The 22,547-nt window shown below is 39.7% G+C and overlaps 1 protein-coding gene across 1 annotated transcript in view; it reads left to right on the top strand.

The window, feature by feature from the left end:
- Positions 1-20,313, top strand: part of LOC309863475 (uncharacterized protein) — a 265,681-nt gene extending 245,368 nt beyond the window's left edge. Inside the window, exon 3 of the transcript XR_014311065.1 lies at positions 20,300-20,313. The gene's annotated coding sequence lies outside the window, so the exon portion shown is untranslated. The remainder of the gene's footprint in view (positions 1-20,299) is intronic.
- The last annotated feature ends 2,234 nt before the right edge of the window (positions 20,314-22,547 follow it).

Consider the following 22,547-nt stretch of genomic DNA (forward strand, 5'->3'; position numbering starts at 1 on the left):
GTCCCCAAAATTCATTTTTGCTTTTGTTTCCTTTGCCTTTGGAGACATGACTTGAAAGAAGTTGCTGTGGCCGATGTCGAAGAGGTTACTGCCTATGTTCTTTGCTAGGATTCTGATGGATTCCTGCCTCACGTTGAAGTCCTTTACCAATTTTGAGTTTATCTTTATGTATGTATCTTTGTGTATGTATGGTCGAGTTTCATTCTTCTACATATAGCTGTCCAATTTTCCTAGCACCATTTATTGAAGAGACTGTCTTTTTTCGACTGTATATTTTTTCCTGCTTTGTTGAAGATTATTTGACCATAGAGTTGAGGGTCCATATCTGGGCTCTCTACTCTGCTCCACAGGTCTTTGCGTCATTTTTATGCCAGTACCATGCTCTCTTGGTGATCACAGCTTTGTAGTACAGCTTGAAATCAGGCAGTGTGATGCCCTCAGTTTTGTTTTTCTTTTTCAACATTTCCTCAGCAATTCGGAGTCTCTTCTGATTCCATACAAATTTTTAGGATTGTTTGTTCCAGCTCTTTGAAAAATGCTGGTGGAATTTTGATCAGAATGGCATTGAAAGTATAGATTGCGGAGTCAAGATGGCAGAGAAGTAGCAAGCTGAGACTGCTTCAGCTAGCCGGAGATCAGCTAGATAGCTTATCTAAAGATTGCAAACACCTGCAAATCCATCGGCAGATCGAAGAGAAGAAGAGCAGCAATTCTGGAAACAGAAAAACAACCACTTTCTGAAAGGTAGGACCGGCGGAGAAGTGAATCCAAAGCGACGGGAAGATAGACCCCGGGGGGAGGGGCCGGCTCCCAGCAAGCGGCGGAGCAACCGCGCACAAAATCAGGACTTTTAAAAGTCTGTTCCGCTGAGGGACATCGCTCCAGAGGCTAAACCGGGGCGAAGCCCACGCGGGGTCAGCGTGGCCTCAGGTCCCGCAGGGTCACAGAAGGATCGGGGGTGTCTGAGTGTCGCAGAGCTTGCGGGTATTGGAACGGGAAAGCCGGCTACAGACACAGAGCTGACAGTAAGCTCGCAGCTCGGTGTTACCTTGAACCAGTCGCAGGCTTGGTGAGCTCGGAGCGCGGCCGGAGGTCAGGCAGACGGGAGTAACTGGGCGCTGTTCTCGGAGGGCGCACTGAGGAGTGGGGCCCTGGGCTCTCGGCTCCTCTGGGCCGGAGACCAGGAGGCCGCCATTTGTATTCCCGTCCTCCGGAACTCTACGGAAAGCGCTCAGGGAACAAAAGCTCCTGAAAGCAAACCCGAGCGGATTACTCACCCCGGCCCCGGGGAAGGGCGGTGTAATTCTGCCTGGGGCAAAGACACTTGAGAATCACTACAACAGGCCCCTCCCCCAGAAGATCAACAAGAAATCCAGCTGAGACCAAGTTCACCTACCAAGGAGTGCGGTTTCAATACCAAGGAGAGCAGCAGAATTCCAGAGGAGGAGAAAGCCAAGCACGGAACTCATGGCTTTTTTCCTGTGATTTTTTTTAGTCTTGCAGTTAATTTAATTTTTTCTTTTTCTTTTTTTTTTTTTTCTTCTCGCCTTCGGGTAAAATTTTTTTTTTTTAACTGTTACCTTTTTCTTTTTTAACGATTTTTTACTAGTTTATCTAATATATATATTTTTTTCTTTTTTACATTTTTCTCAGGTGTTTTCTTTTTTTAAAAATTTTTTTCATTTCTTTTTTTTTTTCTTTTCTCTTTTCTTTTTTTTTTCTTTCTTTCTTTTTGAACCTCTTTTTATCCCCTTTCTCCCCACTCACGATTTTGGATCTCTTCTAATTTGGTTAAAGCATATTTTCCTGGGGTTGTTGCCACCCTTTTAGTATTTTACTTGCCCCTTCATTTACTCTTATCTGGCCAAAATGACAAGACGTAAAAATTCAACGCAAAAAAAAGAACAAGAGGCAGTACCGAAGGCTAGGGACCTAATCAATACAGACATCGGTAATATGTCAGATCTAGAGTTCAGAATGACAATTCTCAAGGTTCTAGCCAGGCTTGAAAAAGGCATGGAAGATATTAGAGAAACCCTCTCGAGAGATATAAAAGCCCTTTCTGGAGAAATAAAAGAAGTAAAATCTAACCAAGTTGAAATCAAAAAAGCTATTAATGAGGTGCAATCAAAAATGGAGGCTCTAACTGCTAGGATAAATGAGGCAGAAGAAAGAATTAGTGATATAGAAGACCAAATGACAGAGAATAAAGAAGCTGAGCAAAAGAGGGACAAACAGCTACTGGACCACGAGGGGAGAATTCGAGAGATAAGTGACACCATAAGACGAAACAACATTAGAATAATTGGGATTCCAGAAGAAGAAGAAAGAGAGAGGGGAGCAGAAGGTATACTGGAGAGAATTATTGGGGAGAATTTCCCCAATATGGCAAAGGGAACGAGCATCAAAATTCAGGAGGTTCAGAGAACGCCCCTCAAAATCAATAAGAATAGGCCCACACCCCGTCACCTAATAGTAAAATTTACAAGTCTCAGTGACAAAGAGAAAATCCTGAAAGCAGCCCGGGAAAAGAAGTCTGTAACATACAATGGTAAAAATATTAGATTGGCAGCTGACTTATCCACAGAGACCTGGCAGGCCAGAAAGAGATGGCATGATATTTTTAGAGCACTAAATGAGAAAAACATGCAGCCCAGAATACTATATCCAGCTAGGCTATCATTGAAAATAGAAGGAGAGATTAAAAGCTTCCAGGACAAACAACAACTGAAAGAATTTGCAAATACCAAACCAGCTCTACAGGAAATATTGAAAGGGGTCCTCTAAGCAAAGAAAGAGCCTACAAGTGGTAGATCAGAAAGGAACAGAGATCATATACAGTAACAGTCACCTTACAGGCAATACAATGTCACTAAATTCATATCTCTCAATAGTTACCCTGAATGTGAATGGGCTAAATGCCCCTGTCAAAAGACACAGGGTATCAGAATGGATAAAAAAACAAAACCCATCTATATGTTGCCTCCAAGAAACTCATTTTAAGCCCGAAGACACCTCCAGATTTAAAGTGAGGGGGTGGAAAAGAATTTACCATGCTAATGGACATCAGAAGAAAGCAGGAGTGGCAATCCTTATATCAGATCAATTAGATTTTAAGCCAAAGACTATAATAAGAGATGAGGAAGGACACTATATCATACTCAAAGGGTCTGTCCAACAAGAAGATTTAACAATTTTAAATATCTATGCCCCCAACGTGGGAGCAGCCAACTATATAAACCAATTAATAACAAAATCAAAGAAACACATCAACAACAATACAATAATAGTAGGGGACTTTAACACTCCCCTCACTGAAATGGACAGGTCATCAAGCAAAAGATCAGCAAGGAAATAAAGGCCTTAAACAACACACTGGACCAGATGGACATCACAGATATATTCAGAACATTTCATCCCAAAGCAACAGAATACACATTCTTCTCTAGTGCACATGGAACATTCTCCAGAATAGATCATATCCTCGGTCCTAAATCAGGACTCAACCGGTATCAAAAGATTGCGATCATTCCCTGCATATTTTCAGACCACAATGATCTAAAGCTAGAACTCAACCACAAAAGGAAGTTTGGAAAGAACCCAAATACATGGAGACTAAACAGTATCCTTCTAAAGAATGAATGGGTCAACCGGGAAATTAAAGAAGAATTGAAAAAAATCATGGAAACAAATGATAATGAAAATACAACAGTTCAAAATCTGTGGGACACAATAAAGGCAGTCCTGAGAGGAAAATATATAGCGGTACAAGCCTTTCTCAAGAAACAAGAAAGGTCTCAGGTACACAACCTAACCCTACACCTAAAGGAGCTGGAGAAAGAACAAGAAAGAAACCCTAAGCCCAGCAGGAGAAGAGAAATCATAAAGATCAGAGCAGAAATCAATGAAATAGAAACCAAAAAAACAATAGAAAAAATCAATGAAAGTAGGAGCTGGTTCTTTGAAAGAATTAATAAAATTGATAAACCCCTGGCCCGACTTATCAAAAAGAAAAGAGAAAGGACCCAAATAAATAAAATCATGAATGAAAGAGGAGAGATCACAACTAACACCAAAGAAATACAAACTATTATAAGAACATACTATGAGCAACTCTACGGCAATAAATTTGACAATCTGGAAGAAATGGATGCATTCCTAGAAACATATAAACTACCACAACTGAACCAGGAAGAAATAGAAAGCCTGAACAGACCCATAACCAGTAAGGAGATTGAAACAGTCATTAAAAATCTCCAAACAAACAAAAGCCCAGGGCCAGATGGCTTCCCGGGGGAATTCTACCAAACATTTAAAGAAGAACTAATTCCTATTCTCCTGAAACTGTTCCAAAAAATAGAAATGGAAGGAAAACTTCCAAACTCATTTTATGAGGCCAGCATCACCTTGATCCCAAAACCAGACAAGGATCCCACCAAAAAAGAGAGCTATAGACCGATATCCTTGATGAACACAGATGCGAAAATACTCAACAAAATACTAGCCAATAGGATTCAACAGTACATTAAAAAGATTATTCACCACGACCAAGTGGGATTTATTCCAGGGCTGCAAGGTTGGTTCAACATCTGCAAATCAGTCAATGTGATACAACACATCAATAAAAGAAAGAACAAGAACCATATGATACTTTCAATAGATGCTGAAAAAGCATTTGACAAAGTACAGCATCCCTTCCTGATCAAAACTCTTCAAAGTGTAGGGATAGAGGGCACATACCTCAATATCATCAAAGCCATCTATGAAAAACCCACCGCAAATATCATTCTCAATGGAGAAAAACTGAAAGCTTTTCCACTAAGGTCAGGAACACGGCAGGGATGTCCATTATCACCACTGCTATTCAACATAGTACTAGAGGTTCTAGCCTCAGCAATCAGACAACAAATGGAAATTAAAGGCATCCAAATTGGCAAAGAAGAAGTCAAATTATCACTCTTCGCAGATGATATGATACTATATGTGGAAAACCCAAAAGACTCCACTCCAAAACTGCTAGAACTTATACAGGAATTCAGTAAAGTGTCAGGATACAAAATCAATGCACAGAAATCAGTTGCATTTCTCTACACCAACAGCAAGACAGAAGAAAGAGATATTAAGGAGTCAATCCCATTTACAATTGCATCCAAAACCATAAGATACCTAGGAATAAACCTAACCAAAGAGACACAGAATCTATACTCAGAAAACTATAAAGTACTCATGAAAGAAATTGAGGAAGACACAAAGAAATGGAAAAATGTTCCATGCTCCTGGATTGGAAGAATAAATATTGTGAAAATGTCTATGCTACCTAAAGCAATCTACACATTTAATGCAATTCCTATCAAAGTACCATCCATCTTTTTCAAAGAAATGGAACAAATAATGCTAAAATTTATATGGAACCAGAAAAGACCTCGAATAGCCAAAGGGATATTGAAAAAGAAAGCCAACGTTGGTGGCATCACAATTCCGGACTTCAAGCTCTATTACAAAGCTGTCATCATCAAGACAGCATGGTACTGGCACAAAAACAGACACATAGATCAATGGAACAGAATAGAGAGCCCAGAAATAGACCCTCAACTCTATGGTCAACTCATCTTCGACAAAGCAGGAAAGAATGTCCAATGGAAAAAAGACAGCCTCTTCAATAAATGGTGCTGGGAAAATTGGACAGCCACATGTAGAAAAATGAAATTGGACCATTTCCTTACACCACACACAAAAATAGACTCAAAATGGATGAAGGACCTCAATGTGCGAAAGGAATCCATCAAAATCCTTGAGGAGAACACAGGCAGCAACCTCTTGAACCTCTGCCGCAGCCACATCTTCCTAGGAACAACGCAAAAGGCAAGGGAAGCAAGGGAAAAAATGAACTATTGGGATTTCATCAAGATCAAAAGCTTTTGCACAGCAAAGGAAACAGTTAACAAAATCAAAAGACAACTGACAGAATGGGAGAAGATATTTGCAAACGACATATCAGATAAAGGACTAGTGTCCAGAATCTATAAAGAACTTAGCAAACTCAACACCCAAAGAACAAATAATCCAATCAAGAAATGGGCAGAGGACATGAACAGACATTTCTGCAAAGAAGACATCCAGATGGCCAACAGACACATGAAAAAGTGCTCCATATCACTCGGCATCAGGGAAATACAAATCAAAACCACAATGAGATATCACCTCACACCAGTCAGAATGGCTAAAATCAACAAGTCAGGAAATGAGAGATGCTGGCGAGGATGTGGAGAAAGGGGAACCCTCCTACACTGTTGGTGGGAATGCAAGCTGGTGCAGCCACTCTGGAAAACAGCATGGAGGTTCCTCAGAATGTTGAAAATAGAACTGCCCTATGACCCAGCAATTGCACTATTGGGTATTTACCCTAAAGATACAAATGTAGTGATCCAAAGGGGCACATGCACCCGAATGTTTATAGCAGCAATGTCCACAATAGCCAAACTATGGAAAGAACCTAGATGTCCATCAACAGATGAATGGATCAAGAAGATGTGGTATATATACACAATGGAATACTATGCAGCCATCAAAAGAAATGAAATCTTGCCATTTGCGACAACATGGATGGAACTAGAGCGTATCATGCTTAGTGAAATAAGTCAAGCAGAGAAAGACAACTATCATATGATCTCCCTGTTATGAGGAAGTGGTGATGCAACATGGAGGCTTAAGTGGGTAGGAGAAGAATAAAAGAAACAAGATGGGATTGGGAGGGAGACAAACCATAAGTGACTCTTAATCTCACAAAACAAACTGAGGGTTGCTGGGGCGAGGGGGCTTGGGAGAAGGGGGTGGGATTATGGACATTGGGGAGGGTATGTGCTTGGGTGAGTGCTGTGAAGTGTGTAAACCTGGTGATTCACAGACCTGTACCCCTGGGGATAAAAATATATGTTTATAAAAAATAAAAAATTAAAAAAAAAAGAAAGTATAGATTGCTCTAGGAAATACAGACATTTTAACAATCAAAATCTTCTGCACAGCAAAGGAAACAGTCAACAAACAAAGAGGCAACCCATGGAATGGGAGAAGATATTTGCAAATGACTGTACAGACAAAAGGCTGATATCCAGGATCTAAAAGAACTTCTCAAACTCAACACACACAAAACAGATAATCACGTCAAAAAAATGGGCAGAAGACATGAACAGACACTTCTCCAATGAAGACATGAAAATGGCTATCAGACACATGAAAAATGTTCATCATCACTAGCCATCAGGGAGATTCAAATCAAAACCATATTGAGATACCACCTTACACCAGTTAGAATGGCCAAAATTAACAGCAAACAACGTGTGTTGGAAAGGATGTGGAGAAAGAGGAAGTCTCTTACACTGTTGGTGGGAATGCAAGTTGGTGCAGCCACATTGGAAAACAGTGTGGAGATTCCTCAATAAATTGAAAATAGATTTACCCTATGACCCTGCAATTGCACTACTGGGTATTTATCCCAAAGATACAGATGTAGTGAAAAGAAGGGTCATCTGTACCCCAATGCTCATAGTAGCAATGGCCACGGTCGCCAAACTGTGGAAAGAACCAAGATGCCCTTCAATGGATGAATGGATATACACAATCCATATACACTATGGAGTATTATGCCTCCATCAGAAAGGATGAATACCCAACTTTTGTAGCAACATGGATGGGACTGGAAGAGATTATGCTGAGTGAAATAAGTCAAGCAGAGAGAGTCAATTATCATATGGTTTCACTTATTTGTTTAGCATAAGAAATAACACGGAGGACATGGAGAGATGGAGAGGAGAAGGGGGAGATTGGAGGGGGAGACGAACCATCCATTCAGAGACTGTGGACTCTGAAAAACAATCTGAGGGTTTTGAAGAGGCGGGAGGTGGGGGGTTGTGTGAGCCTGGTGGTGGATATTGTGGAGGGCACATATTGCATGGAACACTGGGTGTGTTACATAAACAATGAATTCTGGAACACTGGAAAGAAATTTTAAAAATTTTAAAAATTTAAAAAAAGAATTTGAAGTGGGGAGATATTTTTCTCTACTTCTAGAGAGATCTTGTTCATTTAGGTATTTTTTTGACAAACATTTATGTAGGGTCCCTGTTTGATGATTAAAAAGATGGGATTTAAAAAATATATTTATTCATTCATTTATTTTAGAGAGATAGAGAGAATGTGCAAGCAAGTGGGGAAAGGAGTGGAGGGGGAGGGTGGAGGAGAGGGCAAGAATCTCAAACAGACTCCACGCTGAGCCTGGAGTCTGACTCAGGGCTTGATCCCACATCCCACAACCCAAGAGATCAAGACCTGCATTGAAACTAAGAGCCAGAGTTTAACAGATTGAGCCGCCCAGGTGTTCCATAACAATGGGATTTTCATTAGACTTCACAGAGCAGAGTCTACCTTAGGAGACAGATGTTCAAGAAGGAGTATCAGCAAAGTGTGAAAAATGTTGACAGAAGTTCAGGAGGCTTCGGAAACACTTTGAGATCTGTAGACAAATAATGATGTTCTGACTTCCATTAGGCTCTTTGCCTGTCAGTCAAGCTAAATTTGGTTTGCTGGCTAGCAAAAGTATGAACCCATATATGAGGGGACCAGGGCTTACACAAGTGATAGACTTGTCATCTTTATAAACACTGATAAACTGTTTAGCAGCAGCACCCGTCTTCAATAAGGGAAGCTCAAACTGCTTGCATAACAGGGCTTTCCAATTGTTAATCAAGTGGAAATCACTCTGCTGTGAAGACTGCATTAGGAGTTTTAGAGCATCATTTTATTTCTCTTCAAGCCTCTTTGAGGGGGTATTATGTTCAGAGCCAGGCTTTTAACAAAGAATTATATTTAATCTTTTTACCACTTTGATCTTTTTCAATAAAAATTATTTTCATTATTCCAAGTTTCATTTTGCTTTTTCTATATATCCTTTATAAAACTGTCTGTAAGGGATAAAGAGCCCATTAAACACTGTGAAGTCCCAACCTGTCCTTAATAAAGAAAGAAATATGGGAGTCCTAACAGAAGGTCACTGCATTGTGAGAAAAATGGATTCACAGTGGGCGTAGATTTCTTTTTGCGTACATGCTGAATGCAGTGCCTGGTCAAGGACTGTAAGAAAAATGGCAAACTCCATACCTGCAATTTATCAGACTGACGTTTTCTCTACTAAAGATAGTCAGACTATAACAAAAGATCTAACGCTCATGTCATCAGAGTCCCCAGAAGAGAGAAAGAAAGAGAGTGGGGCCAAAAAAGTATTTGAAGCAATAATGGCTGAAATGTTCCCAGATTTTGCAGAAGATCTGAGTTCACAGATGTAAGAAGCTGAATGAACCCCAAACAGGGCCAACCTAAAGGAATTAAGATCAAAACATCTTATAGTCAAACATCGGAAAAATAAAGGCAAATATCTTGAAATCAATAAGAGGGAAACAAAACCTTACCTAAAGGGGAAAACAAGTTGAATGACTTTGGATGACATTTCTCATCAGAAACCATGGAAGCCAGTGCACAACATTCTCCAAGTGCTGGAAGAACTCAGAATCCTATTCCCAGTGAAGATGTGTTTCAGGAATGAAGGAGAAATAAAACTTTTTCAGGTGAAGGACCTAAGAAAATATGTCAGTAGTGTATCAGCCCCGAGAGAATGGCTAACTAAAGTTCTCTAAGCAGAAAAAAACAATAAAAGAAGAAACCCTGGACCATCAAGAAGGAACAAAGAACACATGCAGATAATATAATGGACTTCCCTTCTCCTCTGGCATTTTCTAAAATATTTTTTGATGATGAAGGCAAAATAGTACTGTCTCTAGGGTTCTAAATGTATGTAGAGAAAATATCTACAATAATTACAATGTAAATGGGGAAAATAAAAGGACATAGAGGAAGGTAAGTTTTCTACATTTCATTTGAGTTGGTAAAATTGCAAAACCAGTAGATTGTATTAACTTCTGTAGATATAAAGTAATATGTGCAGCAAACACTAAAAAAATCTATATTAGTATACAGGAAAAGTACTATAAAAATACTATACTGTAAAAAATACAGTAAAAATACTATAATACACAGTAAAATTAATATACAGTTAAAATACAGTAAAATACTATTAATATACAGTAAAAATGCTATGTATGTGCAGCAAACACTAAAAACTAAATTAATATACAATAAAAAATACTAAAAAAATACTCTAGTTAAATAAAAACCAAAATTCTGAAAACCTTCACACAAAGGAAGGAAAAAGAAAACTGAAGAAAACAAAAATTTTAATGGCACACTTATGGACTAACATCAATAATTACATTAAATGGAAATTGTCCAGATACACTAATTACAAGTTAGAGATTAACAGAGTGAATTAAAAACCAGGACTCAACTACATGCTGTCTATTAGAAATTCACTTCAAATGTAATGATGTAGTACAGTTGAAACCAAAAGAATGGGAAATGTTACATCATGTGAACATTAATTAAAGGAAAGAAGGAGTGGCTATTTTAATATCAAATAAAGTAGACCTCAGAACAAAGAAAATTACCAGAGACAAAGAAGAACATATATAATGATAAAAGGGCTAATCCACCAAGAAAACATAGTAATCCTAAATGTTTATTCAACAGAGGTACAAAAAATATGAAACCAAACTGATAGAGCTGACAACAGAAATAGACCAATCCGCAATTAAAGTTGGTGACCACAATGCCCCCTTTCAACAATCAAAACAGAACCAAATCAGCAAAGATATAGAAGAACTCAACAGCACCATCAACCCAAGATAGAACTGACATTTACAGAGTACTCTACCTACAAGGGCAGGATACCCATTCTTTTCAAGAGCCCGTATAATACATACCAGGACAGACCACACCCTGAGCCATAAAACAAACCTCAACACATTGAAAAGAATGGAAATCCTACAGTGTTGAGAGCATGTTTTCAGACCACAGAGGAATTAAGCTAGAAATCAATAAAAGAGAGAACAGGAAAATCTCCAAACACTTGGAAACAGCACTTCCAAATTCTCTGGGAATCAGAGAGAAAGTTTCAAGAGAAATATTTTAAAAATTGAATGAAAATGATAATACACCATTTAAAAAGCTGTGTGAAAAACAATCTGAGGGTTTTGAAGGGGTGGGGGATGGGAAGTTGGGGTACCAGGTGGTGGGTATTATAGAGGGCACGGATTGCATGGAGCACTGGGTGTGGTGCAAAAATAATGAATACTGTTATGCTTAAAATAAAAAAAAATTAAAAAAAAAAGCTGTGTGAGACAGTTTCAGTTTTGTGAGATGGATAAGTTTAGAGACCTCTTGTATAGCAATGTGACTATAGTTATAATGCCGTATTGTAGACATAAAATTTGCTAAGATGGTAAATCTTAAGTGTACCTAACACACACACACACACACACACACACACACACTCACTCATTCACACAGAAAAAATAGTAACTGTGTGAAGTGATAGAAGATAGGTTGATAGAATGAGAAATGAAGTTAATTAACTTGATTTTGGAGATTATTTCACTCTGTGTGTGTGTGCGTGTATCTCAAAATAAGTTGTATACCTTAAGTAAATACAATTTTTATTTGGCAATTACATGTCAATAAAACTGAAATAAAAAACCGGGACACAGTGAAGCCGTGGGGAGAGAGAAACTTATAGCATTGAATACATATATTAGAAAAGAAAAAAACTTTCAAATAAATAGTATATGCTACCATTTCAAGAATATATGAAAAGAAGAGCGAACAAACCCTAAAATGAGTAGAAAGAAGGGAATGATAAAGATAAAAACTGAAAACAATGAAATTGAAACAGAAAAACAAAAGCAAAAATCAATGAAAGGAAGAGCTGAGTCTTAGAAAAGATTTAAAAAGTTGGCAAACCTTTCACAAGACTGACAAAGAAAAAAAAAAAAGAAAACACAAATTATCAACATCAGGAATGAAACAAAGAGTATCATTACAGACCCTGCAACAACAAAGGATAAAATACTCTGAATTTCTCTATACACATAAATGTGATGTTTGTTGATGACAAATTTGACATCGTGTTGACATGTTGATAAACTTCTTCGACTGAAAAGCACAAACAGCCATCACTCACCCAATATGAAATTATTTCAATAGCTCTATAACTATTAAGGAAATTAAATTTGTAATTTTAAAATCTCACCAAAAGAAATCTCCAGGCACAAATTGTTTCACTGGAGAAATATACTCAACACATATAGAAAAATCAAACCAATTCTGCACAATTTCCCCCACCAAATAGAAGAGGAAGGAATACTTCTTAACCCATTTTATGAAGGTGGTATTACCCTGATACCAAAACCAAACGAACACAGTACATAAAAAAGAGAACTATAGACCAATATTCTTCATTAATATATACATAAAAAATCCTTAATAAAATATTAGCAAATAGAATGCATGAAATACAAAACATATGGACACTGAAATTGCAATTGCAATTATAATGTACAATTGAGGGGGTAGGGGAGAAATACTTAGGTCTAAATCTGACAAGGCATGTATAGAACTTGAATACTGAGAATTACAGAATGCTGGTGAAAGACATCACAGAAGATCTAAATAAATGAAGAGATATAAAGGGATAAATGAAGCCATGTTCATAGATTGTCAGACTCAATAGCAAAGATGCCCATTCTCCCCAAAATGAGAGATTTCATGAAATTCCTACCAAAATGGCAGCAAAGTATTTTTTGTGTATAATAATGTTATTCCAAAATTCATATGGAGAGGCAAAAGAACTACAATAGCTAAAACCATTTTTGAAAAGTAAGAATAAAGTGAGAGGAATCAGTTTATTTCATTTCAACATCTATTACATAGTTACACTTATCAAGAGTGTGTGGTATTACCAGAGGACTTCACACACAGATCACTGGGACAGAAATAGAACTCCCAAAATATGCCATTTTTCTTGCTAATTTTCTTCCCCGAAAGCAGAAAAGTATTTCAGGGGAAGAGACACAAACTTCTCAATAAATAATACTGGAATGATTGGATATCCATAGGCAAAAACAAAACAAAACAAACAAACAAAAAACAAACAAAAAAAACCAACCTTAGCCAAAGTCTCACAGTTTATACAGAAATTAACTCAAAATGGATGGTAAGCTTAAATGTGACTATAAAGCTTTTAGAAAAAAATAAGCAAAGGAGAAGCCTTCAGAATCTAAAGGAACTTATATTTAATACCAAAAGCATGATGCGTCAAAGGGAAATTGATAAATTGAAACTCATGAAAATTAAACTTCTACTCTATGAAAGACCCTGGTAAGAGGTGGAAAACACAAGATACAGACTGGGAGAAAACATTTTCAAACTGTATATCCAAGAAAAGATTAGTATCTAAATACATAACCCTAAAAACAGTAAAAATAACAAAAACAAAAACAAAAAACCACTCCCAAAACCCAATGAAATCATAGACAAAGGACCTAAACAGACATGTCACCAAGTGGATATAGAAATGGAAAATAAATACATGAAGAGATGCGGAACATCGCTGACCTTTGGAAAGGGAAGCTGAAACTACAAGATGCCATCACACACCTATCAGAATGATGGAAGTGAAAAATAGAGAAAACACAAAATGCTGGTAAGGATGTGGAGAAACTGGAACATTTATACATCACTCTACAATGGTACAGCCACTCTAAAAAACGGTTTGACAATTTCTTTAATATCTTAATATGCGGCTACCATTCAACCGAGAAATCACACTTTGGGGCATTTATCCCAGAGAAGTGAAGACATGTTCACAGGGAAACCTGTACAAATATTTATGGTCGCTTCATTTGTGAGAGCCTTAAACTGGGAACAACCTAGAGGTCCGTCGGTGGTTAAATGGTTAATCAAACAGACACATGCATACTGTGTCAGATTGCTCAGTAACAAAAAGGAAGGGAGTGTTAATACATGTAACAGCCCAGATCAATCTCCAGAGAATTACACTAAGTGAAAAAAATCAAAGCCCCAAAGCTTACATACTCCACAATTCTGATGATACAAAATTCTTGAAATGATATATTCTAGAAATGGAGAAACAGATGAGTGGTTTTCAGGGACTAAGAAGAAAGTGGGGGCAAGAAGGAAGTGAATGTGTTATAAAAGGGACCATGAGCAATCCTTGTGGTGATGGGAATGTTCTGTCTTGACTGTATCAATGTCCATGCTATGGTTGTGATATTGCACAGCAGTTTTTGTAAGATGAGAGACCTCGGGTAACAGGTGCAATGGATCCCTTCTGTTTATTACAACTGCATGTAAACCTAAAATTATCTCAAAATTAGAAGTTATTTTAATTTTAAATTTACTGAAACTTACTAAAATATTAAGTTTGATTTTGAAAATCCAGTAATGAGAGGCTTCCAAAAAATCAGAACTGGAAAATAATTACTAAGCACTTCCTATGGCCAGGGACCATTTTAGGAGCTAAGGATACATCAGGAACAGAAGAGGCCAAGTCCCTGCTCTCATGGGGCTTCTAGTCTAGTATAGGAGAGAGAGAAGGAACAAAGAAATAAACACATCATGTTGGCAAGTGCTATTACTGAGAATAAAATAACTTAAGGAGATTGTGAAAAGATAAGAGGCTTACTTAAGGAAGGTGATCCAACCAGGTCTTTCAGGAGAAGATGGCATCTGTGTGGAGATTTAAGACAAGTTTTTTAGGGACATGCTGTGCTGGGATGCCAGTTAGATATGCATATCCAGGCAAAGATACCCAGAGATAAGATAGAAACATAGATTTCGGAATCATTTTCATAGGGGTGACTATGTAGTAGCCATGGGAATAAATGAGATGACTAACAGTGAGGACATAGGACAGAAAGAATCAAGCACACTATCTTTATGAGTCAACATGAACATTCGCCACCCTCCCCACCCCGCACTGCCCCGTGAACCTGGCTTTGGACTGGGTTGTGCTAGACCTTCTCAGTTTTCTCTGTGACTCCTTTTCTTCCAGCCCTCCTATCACTGGAGTGTATCAGGCTTCAGTCCTTGGAGCTCAGTTCTCTCTACCTCCACCACGTCCTTGCAGATCACACCCAGCATGGACCCTTCTCCTGAGTTTCAGGCTCTTGTAGTCCATTACCTATCTTCACTCTGTATGGAGGGTAGCAACCTAATTTCTGGTATTAAATTTGGCAACTTGGAAATGGATAGAGCAGAAATTCAGGATATTTCTAACAGATCCTAAAGTCCAGTATCTTGAGTCAGAGCATCATGGCCCAAAATTTTGTCAAGAGGGTTTCCTTTAGATTTTTTTCAAAGTCTTTCTATTCCTGTTGGCATAAATATGGTTTGTAAACTTTACTGTTAGTCTATCTTTTACAACTGATCTAAAGCAAAAAATATAATGCTGATTCAAACTGAGGTGACAGAAATGGGTGGGAAAACTTTAGGAAACTTTTCCTAAAGTTTTCCTAGATAAGGAAAGCTTCCTTGTCTAGTTTTGTTTTCAGTGTTCTTTTAGTAAAGATGGGTTTTGCAGAGGCAGATGTAATCCCTGATTCCTAAGCTCCAGACACTTTTATTCTGAAATGCATGCATTGTCTCCTGTCCATAGTGTACCATTTCCAAGTGGTCAGAGATATCTCACACTATTAAAGTCTTTCCCAATTACTTTAACATTTGGCCAGTTTCATGAATTCTATATATTTAGACTAAAAACCCAGATCACATCTTCATTTATATAACCACTGTGTTTTGAACAGAGATCCAATGAGGGCATTTACTGCTTCCTCTAGAAATTATCGCATGGCTTGAAAAAAAAGTCGTGGATTTTTTTTTTTTCAAATTTGTATCTTCAGAGCCAGTGAAGTGTGTATTATGCATTTATCTCTGCATAACAAATTACTCCAAAATTTGGTGACTCAATGTAACAATATTTATTTTCTCAAAGTTTCTGTGGATCAGAAATCTGGGCATGTAAGCTTAGCCAGGTCTTGCGAGTCAAGGTCTCTCAACAGCTGGAATGAAAATGTCAACCTGGAATGCAGTTAACACAAGGGTAGAATATTAACACTGAGGTAGAATATTCTCCTGAGTTCATTCACATAGTTCACAGAATTCAGTTTCTCACCTCATGAGCTTCTCTATGGGGCAGCCACCCTACAACATGGCCGCCTACTTCACTAGAGTAAGCAAGTGTGAAGAGACCAGAGAGAGAGAGAGAGAGAGAGAGAGAGAGAGAGGAGACAGAAAGGGACAGAGAAAGAGAGGAAGACTGAAATCAGTCTTTTGTGATCCAATTTTTAAGTGACATTCCATTACTTTGCACTGTTCTTTTTATTAGAAGCAAGTCACTTAGCCCAGCCTACACTCCTGTGAAAGGGGATATGTAAGTGCATGATAGAGGTAGAGACGGTTGGGAGACATTTTAAAAGCAGACTTCCATAGGATGCTGGATATATGCTGAATGAATGAATAAATGAGGTTTATAGCCTGATGCTAATTATTACAAAAGAACAAATGATATGACACTCTTGACAGAGTCAATCCATCTGGCTGACATTTCTAGATCAAAGCACCTTCCAGTGAAGCACCCACTAAACCATGCCCAGATTTTCGACCCACAGAAACTATGAGACAATATTGTTCACTGTTCACTGGAAGGCTCTAGTTGTTAGAAAGTTAGATGTTCTTACAGCTTTGTTGAATTGGTAGGGCAGAGAGAGGGCACCTCTTTAAAGTATTTATTTGTGTCTAGTTGGGTTCTGCCAATCTGACTGTGGAAGGTAAGCATTTTCAGTGAGCTCTCATTGATTCATTCAGAAAAATTCAGGCTTACAAAAATCTTGGACTTGGAAAGAAAATCTTTCCCTGATTACACAGAGAAAGATTGTTATCAGCCCTCCCCCCAAATCCACATTCGGAATTAATAAATGTGTCCACAGAGATACAATAAAGACTTCAGACTAATAAATGAGTGAACACCAATATCAAATAACTTCTGTAGTCATCTCAGGGAATCTGGAGTGGAGGCTAATCCCAGAAACCAGGCCTAGACCAGCCTCAAAGTCAGAGCCACTGGAAACATGGAATCTTCCTATAAAGAGCCTGCGGCACAACTCTGAACATTCCTGCATCTTGCCCCCAAGGATTTATGACTGTTGATTGCACCAGATTGCCAGAACAAAGCCCTGCTACAGCCAGGCTGCTCCCACCATCATAGTCCCCCACTGGATGTCACTTGAGGGTTGAGGAATCATGGCTCTGCTCAAAATCCCCCCAGACTTTTCCCCCATTGGTCCACAATGGGCTCTGAGATTCCTGCCACCTTTCACTGACGCTGAAGCATCTAAGTAGGACATATCCCCTTCAAGGTATCTTTCCTGGGAGGAGACACACACCATCTCATAAGTAAAGATAAACCAATTAGATCCCAAGCAAAAACTTGGGATCTTATCCCAAGTTCTTATCCCAAGAGACTTACCCCAAGCAAATAAGTAAAACTCCTGAAATTAAAGTCTGGGGCAAAGCCATTGGGAAGATGCTTGGAATATTCTGGGAGCCCTGGACGGGTCCTCTGGGGCAGTATGCTCTTGGGAGAGGGGAGCCTCCACTGCATCTCTCCCAGCCCTTGGCTGCACCACTGTTGCACACCGAATGCATGAAGCAGAAAACTTCTGATCTGTCTGAAAATCCCAGTAGGGACGCTCGCTACCATTTGAAGGTGTAGGGAGACTAAGGGGCAGGAGGAAGGGGAGCCAGGATCTGAGAGCAGCATTTTCTGGCTTTATTGCCATAATATAACTACTATTAGGGATACATAGTGGATCGAATAGTGTCCTCCCCCGAGTTCATGTCCACCCAGAACCTCAGAATGTGACCTTAGTTGGAAACGGGTTCTTTGTAGATGTCATAAGCTACCCTAAAATGGGATCATACTGGATCAGGGTGGTGACTGGTATCTCTGTAAGAGAAAGGAGAGGAGAATCAGACACCCAGCACATCCTTACAGGAAAGGCCATATGATGATGGAGGCAGGAATCGAACCAGCCACAACCCGCAGTGATTGCTGGCAGCCACGGGAAGCTAGGAAGAGACAAAGAAGGATTCTTCTCTAGAGCCTTTAGAACATGGCCCCACCAACAACTTATTTAGGACTTCTAGTCTCCAGAACTGTAAGGGAATAAATTTCTGTGGTAATAAGACACCGGGTTGGGGGTTCTTTGTTATGTCTGCCCTGGGAAACCTATATAGAGTTCCCCAAATGGACACAAGCCCATGTGTTCCATGTAATTGTTGCAAGGATTTTTAATCACACTGTTTACAGCCCAGAACCCCAAATCAACATTTTCCGATTAGAACCCCCCACTATAATTCTTTTCTTTCTTGTTTCTCCTTACACTCTTCCTTCAGGTCTAGGGTCCTTTATATCAGGGCTCACATCTTTCTTATAAAGATTTTATTTATTTATTCAAGAGAGTGCAAGAGAGCGCAAGCAGGGGGAAAGGGGCAGAAGCAAAACTCTCCGATGAGCAGGGAGCCCGATGCAGGGCTCGATCCCAGGATCCTGAGATCATGACCTGAGCCAAAAGCAGATGCTTAAACAATTGAGTCACCCAGGCCGCCCTAGGGTTTACATTTTTACCCACCTCAAGGAGGGTAAACTCAGCCACCTGGGCGAGTGAAAGATTCTGTCCCAGACCACATGCCTCTTTTCCTCCCCCTGATTTCCAGCATCTCACATCTCTGCTTACCTGGACAGGTGAGTTCTACCTAAGATGCCCCATGCTGGGTACCACACCTACCAACTGCCCAGGTATTCCTGGCCTGTGAGGGGCATGTTTCCAATTCATAGTGGTATGAATACAGGTTGTGAGATTTTATTCAAAGGGAACCACATTCTTTCATTCTTTCATTCCTAAATCACATTCATACTACCAAGTTTGTGGATGTCACCAAAGAGAACCAGATCCTTCTTTCCTTCCTTCCTTCCTTCCTTCCTTCCTTCCTTCCTTCCTTCCTTCCTTCCTTTCTTTCTTTCTTTCTTTCTTTCTTTCTTTCTTTCTTTCTTTCTTTCTTTCTTTCTTTCTTTCTCTTCAGATTTTCTTTAAAAATTCCAGTGGGCTGCTTTCTTCCATGGAGCTCCAAAAAATGGCAGCCTAACTATTGTTCTTGGTAGATCTTGTTCCAGCAAGTTCTGCATCCACTTAACTTTATGAATTTGGGTTCTGTGGTTTGGATCCCGACCCTGCTCCCCTACCACCCTCTTCCCAATTTAAACCCTTCTAATCTAGAATTTTAGACGAAGTTGGGGGTTGGGGTAGGGGGTGGTGAAGCCAAATGTTATATTATATTCTTTGTCTCTTGCTGCCCCCTGCTGGGCAAATCATTTCTTTCTTTCTTTCTTTCTTTCTTTCTTTCTTTCTTTCTTTCTTTCTTTCTTTCTTTTTCTTTCTTTCTTTCTTTTTGTTGTTGTTGTTTTTCTTTTTTGGTTTGTTTTTAACTAAGGAAATGAACTGAACAGGTTCCCAGGGATGGATGTGTGAGGGAGAAGCAAAGCGTCTTAGACGGAGGGAGAAGGCCAGACAATCTCCATTATTTGAGATTCTTAGTTTACTTTTTAAAAAGTGAGAAAATGGTAACTGTGATATTTAAAACATGTTTATATTTAAATGCTTACTATTTTAAAACACATACAAATACAATATACTATAATGGTGTTTCTATGGAAGGATCATCTTTGTAAAAGTATCAATGCATAGTATGGTGGTAGTTGGCCTAGTGATGGGACATAGTATAGTTTTCTATTAATAGTTTTCTATTAATGTATTAGTGTATCCTGGTCTGTGACTACATCTGACCCTGCATTTGAGATGACTGACAAGGCCATTTTCCACAATGAGGTGAGACAGAAAGCCTTCCTTAACACCTCCCACCCCACGTTCCCCCCAACCCTCCACCCCAGTGATAATGCTGAGGGAGACTAGCTCTCTGGGAACTACCAGTGAAGGGTGAGTGAGAGGAGGCAAGGGAAGGGGGAGGTGGGGAGGACAGAGTTGCCCTCCACCCCAGGCTTCCCAATACCCTACAAGCAAGGTGAAATGTTGCGTGCCCTTTCCCTTGGATGCCATGTTTGTTAGAAAATTTCTCTTGGGGTAGGAAGGCCTCCAAAGTGTTTCTCTGTGGTGTTTAGAGCTTCTCTGGGATGGCTCATTACAGCCAGGCCCTGTCCCACTGTTGAGGGCCACCAGGAGTTCCTGGAGCCAGGCCCTGATCCCCAAACTTAACTGCAGAGTGAAGGAAAAGCCACTGAGACAGTTCCAGTGTTGGCTGCCCAACAGGAGAAAGCTGGGGTCTCCCTCTGCTTCTAACATCTGAGAGAACCAGAATTTCTCTTCAGGTTTTAGACCTTGGACCTCACCATGGAGTCAAGGGCTCTTGAGAAAATAAGAGTTTCCTACCAGCAGGGGCTTGGTCACCATGCTGGCTGTGTTTACTAGGAATCATCCTGTTTCTGGGTCTCTTCTACTTGGCTTCCCTTCCCTATCATTCATGGCCCTGAAAAAGAGTATGGTTAACGATATCATTCGTTTCTTTTTCACCCTAAGTCTTTTGCAGTAAGCTTTATCTTTTACATTAGTAAGTCAGGTGCTGGGATACTGAAAAAGAAGCAGATTTAAGTTGATTTGAAGGAACTAATGGAAATGAGCATGCCTAGTTCCCTTCCTACCAGAATTTATGGGTTAAAATTCAAACACACATATACATTTGCCCAGACATCTCTGGTATCATCGGTGCCTCCATCACTGAGCCTTCCTCCAGACCTCCTTCTATCTCCTAACTTCCCCAGTTGTGAGCAACTGAGAGTAAGGGCTTAATGTGTTTATTGCAATTTCCCATTGCCGCAACATCTATGTGCAAAATCAGTGTGCTTGTCTCTTGGGACAGAGGGGCAGGCAGCTCAGGTGCTGTCATATTCGGGTGGTGGGTCCCCTGTGGCATGAGGATGTACTAATCATGCCCATTAGAATCACACATCAGTCTGGGATGAATGGCAGAAAAATCCAATCTTTCAGTATAAGTAGTTTGAGATGAGGGGTGCCTCTCTTGGAAGGGAGGTTACCATGGACTCTGTGTGTGGAGACTTACTCTTTTTCCTTCCCCCATTAGCATGGGAGTTCCAAGAAAACACATCTTGCTGACCACAGAACCCAATGCTCAAATGGTGGTCTAGAAGGCACTCAATAAATATTTGTTGATGGGTTCCCTGCCTCCGGTCAGCCGCTACCAAACCTTATACTTTTTCCATGCCGCCATCAGGACAATCTTCGTAAAACTCAAATCTGGTCAAGACCTTCCCTACTGAAGACCCTTCAATGACTCCTCAGTTATCAAGGGCAACTCAAAAGCCCTTGAGGAAGCTAACTCACATCTTGCTTTCTGGCCATGCTTTCTGGCTCCCTGTCCTTCACTAGCCTGTTTCCTCACTTGGGATCCTCTTCACCCTCCTTGCCCAGTGATAAGGCTGTCAGGTCTCAGCCCAGTGATGACTCCCACTGAGAAACCCCCAGGTGACACTGAGCACGTCCTACTGCAATTATTGTTCTGTACCCCCACTAGAAGATGGTCTGTGCTGACCTCATCCACCGTTACGTCCCTTGCAAACTAAGGCAGTACTGATCACATAATTGGTAGACAGTAAATATGATTTATCTTTATAGCAGGGGTAAGCAGAACGCCAGAGGCTTCCATCATGGAATGAAGATAGTCACCTTTAACTCTTTGGCTGGTCAGGTGTGGCAAACAGGTTTAAATTTAGGTATTCGCCAGTTGGAAGACTTCATTTATGCAATGTCTCTGTGCCTTAGTTTCTATCGGTACCATGATTGGACATAGATAACATGAGGGGGAGTCCTCATCTCAGGACCTGGCAATTAGTGTTGAGTTTGTATTAATTAAGTGCTTAATTAATGTTGTCTGTGATTTTATCATTACTTCTGGGACCTCTGGCATTCTGTGTTCTTCACTTCTAAATTGCAATGATCTCCTCTAAGGGCTTCCACTGCAGAAGATGTGGTGTAAACATTTCTCTTTTTTTCCTTTCTTTTAAAAAAATTATTTATTTGTTTGAGAGAGAGAGAGCACGAGCAGGGCGGGGAGGGGCAGAGGGAGAAGAAGGACTCGATCTCAGGACTCTAGGATCATGATGTGAGCCAAAGGCAGATGCTTAATCAACTGAACCACCCAGTTGCCCCTCTTCTTTTTCGGCTGGTCCCTTCATAGGCCCTTCAGGGAAGGGTGTTGGCTGCAATTCACAATGCTTTCTTAAAAGTAACAAAAAAGGAGCATATTATGTACAGAATACATGTCTTCTAGGATTCTTAATTACCCACTTTCTTATATGATGTCCTGAAATCTGGATGCTCCTCTTTATTTTGAAGGTTGGGGAAGGGGTATTGTGATGAAAGTTTACCCAACCTCCCCTCTCAAGTCTTTTTTTTTTTTTTTTTTTTTGAGGGTTCCTTTTTCAGGATTGGACATGG

This window comes from Mustela nivalis (genome assembly GCF_964662115.1).
Source record: "Mustela nivalis genome assembly, chromosome: 4".
NCBI lineage: Eukaryota > Metazoa > Chordata > Mammalia > Carnivora > Mustelidae > Mustela > Mustela nivalis.